This window comes from Malaclemys terrapin, chromosome 2, assembly GCF_027887155.1.
Source record: "Malaclemys terrapin pileata isolate rMalTer1 chromosome 2, rMalTer1.hap1, whole genome shotgun sequence".
NCBI lineage: Eukaryota > Metazoa > Chordata > Testudines > Emydidae > Malaclemys > Malaclemys terrapin.
In genome coordinates this window covers 266,738,808-266,753,001 of record NC_071506.1, presented here as the reverse complement: position 1 = coordinate 266,753,001, position 14,194 = coordinate 266,738,808, and the positions used below count along the sequence as shown (strand labels likewise).

General features: G+C 43.9%; 1 protein-coding gene across 1 annotated transcript in view; it reads right to left on the bottom strand.

The window, feature by feature from the left end:
• The window catches only part of PTPRN2 (protein tyrosine phosphatase receptor type N2), a 970,322-nt gene that overhangs the window by 253,207 nt on the left and 702,921 nt on the right, over positions 1–14,194 (bottom strand). The window lies entirely within an intron of this gene.

The window sequence follows — 14,194 nt, the reverse complement described above, 5'->3', positions numbered from 1 at the left end:
CCAAATACTGCCTAGACCATCCCTAATAGACATTTATCTAACCTACTCTTAAATATCTCCAGAGACGGAGATTCCACAACCTCCCTAGGCAATTTGTTCCAGTGTTTAACCACCCTGACAGTTAGGAACTTTTTCCTAATGTCCAATCTAGACCTCCCTTGCTGCAGTTTAAACCCATTGTTTCTGGTTCTATCCTTAGAGGCTAAGGTGAACAAGTTCTCTCCCTCCTCCTTATGACACCCTTTTATATACCTGAAAACTGCTATCATGTCCCCTCTCAGTCTTCTCTTTTCCAAACTAAACAAACCCAATTCTTTCAGCCTTCCTTCATAGGTCATGTTCTCAAGACCTTTAATCATTCTTGTTGCTCTTCTTTGGACCCTTTCCAGTTTCTCCACATCTTTTTTAAAATGCGGCGCCCAGAACTGGACACAATACTCCAGCTGAGGCCTAACCAGAGCAGAGTAGAGCGGAAGAATGACTTCTCGTGTCTTGCTCACAACACACCTGTTAATGCATCCCAGAATCATGTTTGCTTTTTTTGCAACAGCATCACACTGTTGACTCATATTTAGCTTGTGGTCCACTATAACCCCTAGATCCCTTTCTGCCGTACTCCTTCCTAGACAGTCTTTTCCCATTCTGTATGTGTGAAATTGATTTTTCCTTCCTAAGTGGAGCACTTTGCATTTGTCTTTGTTAAACTTCATCCTGTTTAACTCAGACCATTTCTCCAATTTGTCCAGATCATTTTGAATTATGACCCTGTCCTCCAAAGTAGTTGCAATCCCTCCCAGTTTGGTATCATCCGCAAACTTAATAAGCGTACTTTCTATGCCAATATCTAAGTCGTTGATGAAGATATTGAACAGAGCCGGTCCCAAAACAGACCCCTGCGGTACCCCACTCGTTACGCCTTTCCAGCAGGATTGGGAACCATTAATAACAACTCTCTGAGTACGATTATCCAGCCAGTTATGCACCCACCTTATAGTAGCCCCATCTAATTTGTATTTGCCTAGTTTATCGATAAGAATATCATGCGAGATCGTATCAAATGCCTTACTAAAGTCTAGGTATACCACATCCACCGCTTCACCCTTATCCACAAGGCTCGTTATCCTATCAAAGAAAGCTATCAGATTGGTTTGACATGATTTGTTCTTCACAAATCCATGCTGGCTATTCCTTATCACCTTACCACCTTCCAAGTGTTGGCAGATGATTTCCTTAATTACTTGCTCCATTATCTTCCCTGGCACAGAAGTTAAACTAACTGGTCTGTAGTTACCTGGGTTGTTTTTATTTCCCTTTTTATAGATGGGCACTATATTTGCCCTTTTCCAGTCTTCTGGAATCTCTCCTGTCTCCCATGACTTTCCAAAGATAATAGCTAGAGGCTCAGATACCTCCTCTATTAGCTCCTTGAGTATTCTAGGATGCATTTCATCAGGCCCGGGTGACTTGCAGGCATCTAACTTTTCTAAGTGATGTTTAACTTGTTCTTTTTTTATTTTATCCGCTAAACCTACCCCCTTCCCATTAGCATTCACTATGTTAGGCATTCCTTCAGACTTCTCGGTGAAGACCGAAACAAAGAAGTCATTAAGCATCTCTGCCATTTCCAAGTTTCCTGTTACTGTTTCTCCCTCTTCACTAAGCAGTGGGCCTACCCTGTCTTTGGTCTTCCTCTTGCTTCTAATGTATTGATAAAAAGTCTTCTTGTTTCCTTTTATTCCCGTAGCTAGTTTGAGCTCATTTTGTGCCTTTGCCTTTCTAATCTTGCCCCTGCATTCCTGTGTTGTTTGCCTATATTCATCCTTTGTAATCTGTCCTAGTTTCCATTTTTTATATGACTCCTTTTTATTTTTTAGATCGTGCAAGATCTCGTGGTTAAGCCAAGGTGGTCTTTTGCCACATTTTCTATCTTTCCTAACCAGCGGAATAGCTTGCTTTTGGGCCCTTAATAGTGTCCCTTTGAAAAACTGCCAACTCTCCTCAGTTGTTTTTCCCCTCAGTCTTGATTCCCATGGGACCTTACCTATCAGCTCTCTGAGCTTCCCAAAATCTGCCTTCCTGAAATCCATTGTCTCTATTTTGCTGTTCTCCCTTCTACCCTTCCTTAGAATTGCAAAGTCTATGATTTCATGATCACTTTCACCCAGGCTGCCTTCTACTTTCACATTCTCAACGAGTTCCTCCCTATTTGTTAAAATCAAGTCTAGAACAGCTTCCCCCCTAGTAGCTTTTTCAACCTTCTGAAATAAAAAGTTGTCTCCAATGCAGTCCAAGAATTTGTTGGATAGTCTGTTCCCCGCTGTGTTATTTTCACAACATATATCCGGATAGTTGAAGTCCCCCATCACCACCAAATCTTGGGCTTTGGATGATTTTGTTAGTTGCTTGAAAAAAGCCTCATCCACCTCTTCCACCTGGTTAGGTGGCCTGTAGTAGACGCCTAGCATGACATCTCCCTTGTTTTTTGCCCCTTTAAGCCTAACCCAGAGACTCTCAACACTTCCGTCTCCTATGCCCATCTCTACCTCAGTCCAAGTGTGTACATTTTTAATATATAAGGCAACACCTCCTCCCTTTTTCCCCTGTCTATCCTTCCTGAGCAAGCTGTACCCATCCACACCAACATTCCAATCATGTGTATTATCCCACCAAGTTTCAGTGATGCCAACAATGTCATAGTTGTATTTATTTATTAGCACTTCCAGTTCTTCCTGCTTATTCCCCATACTTCTCGCATTTGTATATAGGCATCTAAGATACTGGTTTGATCTTTCCTCCCAGTTTTTTCCTGACTCTCCTTTCTCTCTGCCAATATAGCCCACACTCCCTCTTGTTTCCGACTCATTTCCCCGGTCTCCATGTTCCCCACTTACCTGTGGGCTTTGCTCACCTGTCCCCGTCGAACCTAGTTTAAAGCCCTCCTCACTAGGTTAGCCAGTCTGTGTCCGAATAGGGTCTTCCCTCTCCTCGAAAGGTGAACGCCATCTCTGCCTAGCAGTCCTTCCTCGAATAGCATCCCGTGGTCTAGGAAGCCAAAGCCCTCCTGGCGACACCATCTTCGCAGCCAGGCATTCACCTCCATGATGCATCTGTCTCTGCCCGGGCCCCTACCTTTAACAGGAAGAATTGAAGAGAATACCACCTGCGCTCCAAACTCCTTCACCCGTGCTCCCAGAGCCCTGTAGTCACTCTTGATCCGCTCAGTGTCACACCGCGCAGTATCATTTGTGCCCACATGGATGAGTAGCATGGGGTAGTAGTCAGAGGGCCGGATAATCCTCGACAATGCCTCTGTAACGTCTCGGATACGGGCCCCCGGCAGGCAGCATACCTCCCGAGATGAAATGTCAGGGCGACAGATGGGCGCCTCCGTCCCCCTCAGCAGAGAGTCTCCGACCACCACTACCCTACGTTTCCTATTCGCAGTGGTGGCAGCAGACTCTCCAGCCTTAGGGGTACGAGGCTTCTCCTCCTTTACTGTAGGGAGTGATTCCTTCTTTCCTGTATCAAGAAGAGCATAACGGTTACCTATAACCACGGCAGGAGGGTTCGGAGCAAGGGTGGAGCACTGCCTGCTGCCAGAAGTAACCAGCTGCCAGCGTCCACCCTGAGCCATCTCCTCCTCCACCAGTGGTGTATCAGCAGTCCTGTGTACTGGGACAGCTACCTCAGCTGTCTCCACATGGACACTGTCGAGGAATTGCTCGTGGATACGGATGCTCCTCAACCTAGCCACCTCCTCCTGTAGCTCTCCCACCTGCTGCCTGAGAGATTCCACCAGCAGGCACCTTTCACATTGGATGGTCCCCCCAGCCTGGATATCAGTAAGTGGAAATTGCAAGTTACAGTCTTTGCAAAACCACACCAGGATCTGGGTAGAGGCACCCATGCTTAGGCACTCTGTCTGGCTACAGGCACAGGTGGAGGAGACAGTAGCAGTGCTGGCACAGGTGTTGCGGGTCTTCCTAACCATCGTAAGCCTCCCTCTGTCAAACTCCCGTCTGCAGCCCCCTGTCAGCTGAAAGGGTTGTTTAAGCAAACAGTTAGAATGTAGTTGCTTTATAGGTATTAAGGGGAATCAAGAGAAAACAGATGGAACCGGCAAGGGACCCTCGCCCCCTTCCTGCTCCCTTCCAAACTCCCTTGCGAAACTCCCTGTTAGCAGCCCCTGTTTGCAAAGCTCCCTGGTCGCTTGTGCGCTGCTTTATAAAGCCCTGGCCTGTATGAATGCCCCGCCCACTGATTAAGGCTCAGCCACTTACCAGAGGCTTCTAGCTTTCAAACCTTCCTTTGAAGCTCACAGCTTCCAACTGCCAGCCACAGCACACGGTCCTTACATCGTTACAGCCTGTTTGTTTGGGGGAAAGGAGGCTGTTACTGGCCTAAGTTTATAGAATATTTGTTAGGTGTATCTGGCTCTTATACCCTCTCTCTAAACTCCTTTGCAAAACTCTAATTTGCTACTCATGTTCACTAGCTTCTCTGGCTGCTTACGAGCTGGCTTTCTAAACCCCCATTCTCCTTGAGTTATCCCTGCCCCCTCGTCAAGAGATCCTAAAGGACTTAGCGATAATAGGATGACAGGCTAGAGCCTTACCTAGCAGGTCACTAGACTCAACACACAGCCCCCCAAACAGACCATACTATAAACTTCAATCAAGCAGGCACACGGCAAGCAAGCAAGCACTAAACAAACAAACTAACTAACAGGCCCAATTTCTTATATGAAGCTAGGTGCTGGCATCATCCTCAGGCAAGAACGCTCATGCAACAAAGGACACAGCTTTCAAAACAATTCTGCAGTTCAACTCCAGGGGTGTCAAATTCCACAAGTGGGAACATACAGAAGCCATCCAAGGAGGAGAGCACTTCCATCACAAATACTGAAAGTACTGCTGGAAATCACCAATGAGGACACATGGACATGGACATGTAGGACATGGACATGTAGGTAGACACATGGACATGGACATGTAGGTAGTTTGGTTCTTAACAGACCACCAGTACCTCATCATAATAATCATCTTCACACTCTGCCCATACAATGCTTTCACAAACTCTTAATTGAACTCAGAACCATGCCAATTATGAAAACCATGTAGTTTAAAGGGAAAAGTTTAACTTACACTGCCTAGTTACTAATGCCTCCTTCAACAACATCCTTGTAAGCTATCAACACCCAGTGACAAAATCCAAGAGGTAGCATAATAGGCATATGAGCTTCAGATTCCAGCTTGATTTAAGATGTAGACCACATAAAGTACACTGCAGTAGCATGATCTAGAGGTGACAAAGGCATGGTTTATGGTAGCAAGGTCTGCAGCTGAAAAAATGGTCACAGTCTCCTGGCCAGAAGGAGGAAGAAATAGCCTTCCTAGAAGCTGTAGCTACATGGCCACCAACATTATCCTGAAACTGCAAACTCTAGTAACCCAATGGCAGGCAAACACCCTCAATAAAAAGGGTAGATATAATCCTCACTGTATCTCCACTTGCCTTTTACAGCGCACAGCATCGCCTCAGTTTTATTCATATTGACCTTCACCTAACTGGCTCTAATATATATCCTGTGTTACGCAGGAGATCAGACTAGGTGATCATAATGGTGTCTATGGATTTAAAGCCATCTATGAACCAAGACCCACTCTCAACCAGACATTGGGTAAGGATCTATTAACAGTGGGTGCATCAGATGAAGCAGAGAAAGAGATCCGGATGTCATGGCCAGCATGGAAGTGGTTAATAAGCTTCCATGGTCAGGAGGAAAATTTTCTGTAACACCCCGAAAGGGAGAGTCTGAGCTGTCAGTCATGGAGGAGGCTGGGCCTCATTAGGGAAGGAGGCCTTTAAAAAGGAGTATTGGAGTTGTGTCAGTAGCCCGTGGTTCTATTGGAGGAAAGAACTTTGCCCAGAACCTGGGCTGAGGAGACTTCAGCCTACAGAATCTATGGCTAAAATGCCTGGCCAATATTTTCAAACTTAGGTGCCTACATTTAATCATCTACATAAATGGCCTGAATTTCAGCGGTACTGAGCAAAACGATTGGCCTATGTATTTAGCCTATGTATTTAGCCTACTTCAGACTCACAGGACTATTGATTTAGTTCCTGTGCGTAGAAAGGGACATTCACTGTGAGTTAACCACACCAGAGGGTCTGAAATAAAACTTGTTTCATTCCTACCACTGCATTATGCTTTGTTTCCTGAATCCTGAAGTCGGCTAGACATCAGAGACCTGCCACAGTATCCAAACCAATAATGAAAACTGAAAATTAACAGAAAAAGTAGAACAGATAAAAGGGAAGTCACATTTAAATGAACTGCTCACAGAAAGTGTATTTTGCCTCATCAAGACCTTCCCTGACAAGCTACATCTCTGCTCTTTATATACATAGAAAATTAGCATATCATTTGATAATGACCTATCAGAACCTATGCTTTGATTACAAGCAGCTGCTTTTGATTACAATCAATGAATCACTAATTTGTGCTCAGCCACAAAACAGTTGGACTCCATCTATTATTCATTCCTGAAGTGGAGATCTTATTTAGAACTGGATTCTGAATTTCACTAAAGCTTTCACCCACTTGGTTATTAATAATTTTGTTTTGAAGTTGTGTCTCTAAGGTTTCATGATGGCCCCTTTTGTTTATGCTTAAACTCTGAAATAATATGTGCAGCTGCTGCCCAGCTCAGTGCATCTTTCTCCCTGACCGTATGTCTAGGATGGGCTGATTTAGTCTAACATCCACATGATATTCCTTTGATTTTCAAAAGCCCCAGCCTGCCTGTCCTGTATAAATTGCGCCATATTCACAAAGGATTGAGATACATTTTGGTCTGTGATTCAGTAACACGGGATCTTTGGGATCTCTTACTGAGTTTTTAAAATATATATATATTACATATGTGTGTGTGTATTAGAAGATAAAAAGATACACATATGTCATATTCCTTCTGTATTCAAGGTATTTAGCCTCTAACACATGGGATGTAATGTCGACCTGTACAATGTAACAGAGCATCCTTGGAAATCAGATCTTGTATCTCAAAGGGTTTATATCTGCAGTGTGTGTGCATGTAGGTACACACACAAAATTCAGCGAGGTACACACCCTTTGAGATCTGATTTCCAGGGAGGTTCTGTTATGTTGGTACTAGTTCAATATAAGAAATTATATAGCATTTCTTCCAGTATCAATAACTCTGTTCACAAGAGAGTGAACAGCCCCTCCTGCAGACCGAATATGTCTTGTGCAAGCTGGTTCTAATGCAAGATTATCTGGCTCACAAATGTATATAGCTCCCTCAGACAGAATGCAAATGACACCTGAGCTGATAAATGGATGATGATTAGACTTTAAATGTATCTAATGATCAATGTGTGCTGATTTTCTATTAAATAAATAAATAAATAAATAGTATTAATAATAAATGTTTTCAATCAGGTGAGCAAGTACATTTACAATCCAAAAATGCCCTGCTACTCAATTTGGGTGGTAGGGTTGATAGATGGATAGCTATAAGGTGGGCAAACTACGGCCTGAAGGCCAGATCATCCTGCCCGGCCCCCAAGCTCCTGGCCCGGGAGGCTAGCCCCCGGCCCTTCCCCTGCTGTCCCCCTCCCCCGCAGCCTCAGTTCAGTCGCTCCGCCGCAATGCTCTGGGCGGCGGGGATGTAAGGTCCTGGGGCAGCGCAGCTGCAGAGCCCGGCCTGACCCAGTGCTCTGTGCTGCACAGTAGCATAGCTAGCGGGGTTCAGGGGAAGCGGCTGCTTCCCCTGACCCCACATTCCCCAAAAGTGGTGCTCCGGCAGGCCGGCGGAACGGGGCCGCAGGGTGGCTGGCTCCTGGCGCTCCTGCCAGAACTCCGGCCCTGAGAGCATTGCTGGGGGTCTCGGTGCCCCGGACAGCGCTCTGGATGGGGAAGCGGGGCAGCCCTGCACATGTGCCGCTCCATCTTTCGGTGGCATTTCGGCCTTTTTTTGCTGCCGCTCCTCCTCGGCTGCAACCCTGGCTACACCACTCGGCTGCAACCCTGGCCAGCCACTGGTGCTCCAGGCAGTGCGGTAAGGGGGCAGGGAGTAGGGGGGTGGAGGGGGTTGGATAGAGGGCAAGGGAGTTCGGGGTGGTGGTCAGGGGGCATGGGTATGGATAGGGGTTGGGGCGGTCAGAGGGTGGGGAACAGGAGGGTTGACTGGGGGCAGAGGTCCCGGGGGGGCAGGATGGGGCGGCAAGGGGCAGTCAGGGGCAGGGGTTCCGGGGGCAGTCAGGGAACAGGGAGAAGGGGTGGTTGAATGGGGCAGGGGTCCTGGGGGGAAGTCAGGGTACAGGGAGCGGGGGTGTGGGATGGGGCAGGGGTCCCAGAGGGGCCATCAGGGAACATGGGGGGTTGGATGGGGCAGGAGTCCGCGGGGGGGGGGGGGGGCAGATAGGAGGTGGGGGCCAGGCCACGACCCCCTCCCCTAACCAGCCCTCCATACAATTTACGAAACCTGATGCGGCTCTCAGGCCAAAAAGTTTGCCCGCCCCGGATTTAGATGGTCTTCTCTATACAACTGCTAAATGCATTCAGTCTATATGGAAACATTTTCAAAACATCACGTGCATCTCTGAGCCTAAACTTGGGACTTAGGCTAATATTAAATTGGACAGTGATACTCAGCCTCTGGGTTTCAACCTTCAAGCATGTCACCAGCAGTTGTCTAGGGGAATCACAAACACACTTCCAGATCTTGCTAGAAGCACCCTATAGGTCACTATGCTAATACGCATGGAGCCTTCTATGAAGTGATGCAGAAATTGTGTATCTTGAAATGTATCTGGAAGCCAGTACAAAGTATTCTGGGGTGCATCTCAAAAAGTTGTGCTATTGAAAGAAAATGTATCTGCCTGGCTGGACATGGGAGAGATCCCCAGAAAAAAAATGAGACAAATATAAGGCACTCTGCTCCAAAGACCATATTGTTTATTAGATTTCTTTTTGAATTGAACCTCTATTTTTTGTAGGTGCAGTTTAGTGCCTGCAATAAAAAGCCACAAGAAATGGGAATAAATTGTGGGTTCAAAATTGTGTGACCAATTTGTTGCTGGTGTGAAACTGTACCCACACAAACAACAATGCAGTTTGAAAATTACACCTAATTTGGCAAGAGCAGGGCTCACAAGAGAGCCCAGTCTAGTATGGTCATTTAGTTAAAGCTTCCCCACTATCTCCCAAAAAAGTACTTGCAGTCAAATATTGTGTAGTCAGGTCTGCAATGATCTCGTTTATTTGGAAATATTGCATTTCCTTCTAATCCCATAGGATTGGTGGATAATTTAACATGAAAAGAACAAAGGAGACAAAAAAGCATTAGTCGGATAAATGAGCCAATGAAACTAAGTTTAAAACAGATTTTTAAACAAATTGTGTGCACTGCTCTTTTAAATAGTTAATAGAGGGCTATATTGTATAACCCTTACTCACAGTGGTGAGCATTTACTCATATGAGTAGTGCCACTGAAGTCAATGGAACTACTCATGAGAGTACATACCACCCAGTACTACTCGAGGCCATATTTATTTCCACATTAAGGGCAAGATTTCCAAAAGAGATTTTGAAAATCTGGCCGGAGGTGTCATGATAGGACACTTGGGAGCTGAGCACCTTTGAATGTTTGGCCCCAATTGAACACTTGAAAATCTGCCCCCCGGAGACAAATTCTGCTCTTGGATACATGCAGCTTTCATTGAAATCAGCAGGAGTTATGCACATTTATCCAAGGGAATTAGGATATAATACAATAGTTAAAGCATATCCCATTTTATAATTTATATTTCAGCAAGATAGTTCATTAGCACAATAGCTGTGTAACTATGGGTCCAGCTACACTTTGAGGGGACTGTCTAATTCCCAGACTGAGGAGACATACTCTGCTAGCTCCAATTGAGCTAGTGAGATAAAAAACTGCGGCACAAGGGCTAGCTGGCCTGAGTATGCACCTAGTGTCTCAGCTGGGATCATACTCAGGGCCACTCATGCCACTGTAGCTCCATGCTATTTTTAGTGTTCTAGCTCAATCAGAGCTAGCATGGGTATGTCTCCTCTTGCTGGGAATTACACCCTTAGCTCGAAGTGTAGATATACCTCAAATGATATTTATCCACACACAGATTTAAAATGTTAGGAACGGATAAATGTTTTATTTCGGGGTCTATTTATTTCTTAGGGAATGCTACCCAACTTACTAGCCTCTTACAAACAAACAAAGAAACAAATGAAGGAGGAGATGAAACTGCCTTATGTTCTTGAAACCCCTCTGGGAAACAGACTGGCTGAACAGAGCAGCCCAGCAATTCTGCTATAATGGACAGTAGCTTCAAACAACACAAAGACTGCCTAAATGTCAGATTTCCATTACTGGCAGCATGAGGTCTTTGCAACCGAGTTGTTTCTATTAAGGTTTCACGTCACAGTTTGCTCTAATTACTGCTAAAATACCATCTATCATGTCAGAAATCTTTCGATTTATAAGCACTTCTAGAGCCCGAAGCACAGATACACTTGCAATCACCGTGCACTGAAACTATTATTGATAGTAATAGCAAAACTTGGGGCACGTCTTCACTACCCGCCGGATCGGTGGGTAGCAATCGATCTATTGGGGATCAACTTATCGCGTCTAGTGAAGACGCGATAAAATCGATCCCTGATCGCTCTGCTGTCGACTCCGGAAATCCACCGCGGCAAGAGGCGGAAGCGGAGTCGACGGTGGAGCGGCAGTGGTCGACTCGCCGCTGTCCTCACAGCCAGGTAAGTCGACCTAAAATACGCAACTTCAGCTACGCTATTCATGTAGCTGAAGTTGCATATCTTAGGTCGATCCCCTCTCCCCCGTAGTGTAGACCTAGCCTAAGAGAAGGGGGAAAAAGGACCTGAAATAATATCTCATCAAGTGACAATACACAGGTAATGTGCTTAGTGATCAAGCATTAGATATTATGGAATTACAGATTCAAATCCCAGAAGGATCATCTCAGAAATTCATCTCTCTACGATACTGTCTACACAGGAAAGTTTTACGCTTACAGATTAAGGTGCTACAAGTAGTCCTGTTCTTTAGACTAAGGTGTGAATTTAAACAGATATAGTTAAACTAGTGCAAACTGCTGTGTGGGCACTTTTATTTCTGTTTAAGAGTGGCTTTTTAGGTTTAGCATAAATTGACTGGGAACAAGTTTAAGACAAAACAAAATAAGCCACCCTAACACTGAAATAAAAATGTCCTGAGCTTGGGGCCCCAGTACAACTGTCCCCCCTTTCCCTTCTTCTTGTCAGTCCTTCCCTGACCTGTGTGCAGTGTACAATGCACTGGCTGTTTGCAATGGTGTACATAGCAGTTATTTTATATTTTGTGTATTACATCTTTAAATTTGCTGTTGGAGACTGTGACCATTTTGTATTTTGCAGCCTGTTACAGAGGAGGCAGACATACAGTGTTCGCTCTCATGGAGACTTTACTTTTGTTCTTTCTTGTTTTCCCTGGACCTAAAATGAAGACCTCAGAGATACTGAAGTAATGGGGCCACTGGTTAAAAAGAAAAAGGTAATTGCTACTTATGACATATGAATTTGGATCGTAAGTTGGGCAGTATTTTAATACAATCACTATTGGGGAAAAAACGGGAAACAAAAGAGACATATCCAGAGCTGAATTATTTCTACTTTCCATAGGCTGGGGATGGGTGCAGGAGAGTGCCACGATACTAGGAGTGCTTGAAAAGCATTGGTAAAAGATATGCAGCCTGATTTTCAGAGGTGCTGAGCATCTGCAGCTCCCATTGATTCCATTTGGAATTTTAGATGTTAAGCACTTCTGAAAATCAGGCCTGTCCAAGAAACCAAGTGGAAAGAGAAAATATATTTTAAGCATCTTTCTGCTACCTGTCATGTTTGTAACCTTCTGCAAGAAACACGTAGGGATCATTTTATTTTGGGGCTAAGGAACCATGAATTGAGACAGACTGCTGAGCTATGTTTATAAAAAAGGAACTGACTCTTGAAAGAGCTGTAGATACAGTTTTATGCTATTTCCAGATCTGTTGCTTGCCTGCTGAGTGACTCAGGGCAAATCATGCCACTTCTTTGTGCCTCCAATATCCTCATCTGTAAAAGGGGCAAGCAATGCTTACCTCCTTTATAAAGCTCTTTTGAGATCTATGGATAAAATGGGCTGTATTTATTATCATCATTATCATCAAATGATATAGAAAGTAAAGTCTCCATGAGAGAAAGCTCTCTGCAAAAGGCTGTATCTAGAGCTGTCTGAAAATTGGAATATCTGGTTTACCACCAGCTATTTCTAGAAGACAGCAAGCTACCCGAAAACAGAATCACAACACTATGGGTGAGGACGACGACAGCCTCTTCAGGATCCATCAAACTAGAGCATAGCCTGGATGCTGAAACAAAGTAGCTGTGTCCTCTCTTATCCAAAATTCAATGCTAAATAGGAAGGCTGTTGCAATTATGGTTTTAACCTTCAGTTGGAGCAGAGCAGACATACATTGCTTTAACTCCTGCATGGCTCTAGTAAGAATTTAATTTAAGAAATGTCAGCACTTGTGTTGTTTTTCCTCTAAAAAAAGGTATAAATATTCAACAAAACAGGACCCCGGATTGGCTGATAATAATAACTTATTAAATGCTTATATTTTTATGTTTGAATTGGTTTCTGAACCATATTCCATATGTTTTAGTTATATTTCATTGGCCTGGGGACAGTGTGAGGCAAATAAAAAGCAAAAGGTAGGATCTTGATTGAAAAACAAGGCAATCAAACAGACTTGGAAATACGTTCTCTGTGATTGGTTCATTCCACATGTGATTTAGCACCAAATGATCAGATTATTACAAAAAGAGAAATAAAAGCATGATCTGGAAATGTATTTTTGCTGACACATTTCACTAGCCTGTTAGTTTTTATTGTGAAGCTTAATTGAAACTAGTAACAAGTCAGTATACCTTCATGATGCTTGGAAAATATACAGTGCAATAAATATACACCGTACTGTATCTCCATCTACTGTTAACACTCAGTTATATTGTGCAGTCTCAATATATTAAAGTACAGATGTGCATGTGGCCCTGAGGTAAGTATAAAATTTGAAATAGTTAATAAATAAGTAGCAAACAACTGATTGTGAGGTCATGGGCCAAATTCTAGTACTTTTTTAGTTTTGGCTAGAAAACAGGTGTTTATTAAAGCTGCAAAAGCTCTCTCATCATGAGCTTTGAGCTATACTCCCAGACTTTTCTTCTTTTATTTGTCAGTGTGTGTGTGTGTGTGTGTGTCCATTTGTGTGAAAGGAGGCAAACATACTTGTATGCTCACTTTTGAATATGATCTCTGGGGATTTCTCTCAGTCTTGTCTATTGCAAAGATTCTTATGGAATAGGGCTCCACTGAAAATATCACAATTTAAATGTACCAAAAAAAGACTTCTGAGGAGCAATTTGTTTCCCGTGGAAGGCAGCGGATAATACCATCCATCTTATGCTAGGAACATATTTGCTCAAGGGAGCAGCATGCTCTGAATCTACCTGAAAGGGCTGTTGGCCAAAATGTGGACCCTGGAAGCGCATCACCCCTATCCCTAAATATTTCTGAATTGGTGGCCCCTGGCCCTTTCTTCATTTTTCACAGCTGACAAACTGTGAGACTCCAAATAGATAAAGATGACAGAAAACAGACAAATCAGTTGCATAGCTACATACCCCACAGTTTTCCATACCATGTGTATTAAAATCATTAATCTAATATAATAAATTACACAAAAACATTAAAAGAACATTATTAAGGTTGCAGAGTCAAGCACTCAAAAGTTAGGAAATCCTGGAATTAAGGCTGCCTGTACAACCTTTGTTAGGCCCTCTTGTACATACGCATTATGAAACGGTCTTAATTACATGGTCACATACTATTTTTTCCACAGGATCTCTGCCTTATTCAGTGCACAGCATGGACAGTGTTCAATTAATGAACAGCTATTCAATATTTTGTTTTCTCCTCATTGTTCAGTGTGTGGCCTCAGGTCTTATTTACTGCACACTAGTCAAACCCTGTTCTGAAGATTATTAATTTTCCTCAGGGGCTTTTCTATGGTGCTCATCACTACAGAATCTCAGTGCTT